A 1,128-nucleotide genomic window follows, 5' to 3' on the forward strand; every position below is an offset into this window, starting at 1 on the left:
GGCGGCCGCCCGCGCTCCGGGCGCGCGCTCAGGTGCGGGTCTGGGGTCCGGTGCCGGGGCTGGGCGTGTGGAGGGGCCGCATGGACCGGGCGCCAGGCCTCTGCGCCAAGTCGGGGGGAGTGGGGTTCCGGAGTCCGGTGCAGCCGGGACGCTGGAGCGAGCGGACGGGCGGGCGTGGCGACAGCAGCGACAGGAGCGACAGAAGCGGCCCGGCTCTCTCTGAGCGCGCGCTCCCGCGCTCGGGCTTTAACGCCGGCCCCCGCAGCGCCCCCCTCGGCCACCGCCCGCAGCGCACCGCCCCCTGTATCCCGACCCCCACCCACCTCTAGGCCCTGCTCGGCCTGGTCTGGGCCTGGCCCTCCTGGGGCATGTGCCAGTTCCCGGACGTGGTGGAAAGGCACCGGTCAGCGACGAGCTGGATGAACCGCCTATGAGAGTGGTCAGGGGCTGCAGTGGACCCTTTGGTTCTGTGCTGGTCTTTTGGGGGAAAGCTCCTGACCAGACCATGCTAAGTCATGGGGTCCCCCACCCTAAAGGAACTGAAAGTCCCTCCTTTTGCAGGAGAGGACCCTGGGCCACTGCCCCAGGACTTTGGAAACACAACCTGCATCCTTGTGGCTGATGGTGTGATGGGTGGGGGAATAAGCTTGGGGGTAGGAGATTCAGAAGATAGGAGACCCATGGGGGAGGGACCTTGGAGAGGGAGCCCAGGAGGGGGGTTCTCTCCACAGGACCAACTCCCAGCCTTGGCCTGGCTGGTAAGGACCAGCTGACTTCTTTCCAGAGATCCAGCTCCAACCTCTTTCTGCCCCCACAGTAATCCTAGACAGGAAAGGACCAGCACTGGGCTGTGGGCTGGGTGCACCGTGTCCCTCCGACCCCCTTAACTTTGACTGGGGCAGGGGCCTTTCCTGGGCAATGGGAGAGTGTGTTAGCCACCTCTCAGAGTTCTGGGCCTGGCCACCTGCACTCAACCCCCTCTACATGAGGAACAGGGCTGCCAGCACACTTTTGCTTCCCTCTGCGTTCCTCCCCAGCCCATCTAGCTGCCCTGGCAGCCCTTGCCTTAGCACCCTCTCTGTTCCTTCTCTTGCATCCCTCACCCTGTGGGACCCCTACCCTTGCTCT

This window comes from Miniopterus natalensis, chromosome 3, assembly GCF_054644295.1.
Source record: "Miniopterus natalensis isolate mMinNat1 chromosome 3, mMinNat1.hap1, whole genome shotgun sequence".
Lineage (NCBI taxonomy): Eukaryota > Metazoa > Chordata > Mammalia > Chiroptera > Miniopteridae > Miniopterus > Miniopterus natalensis.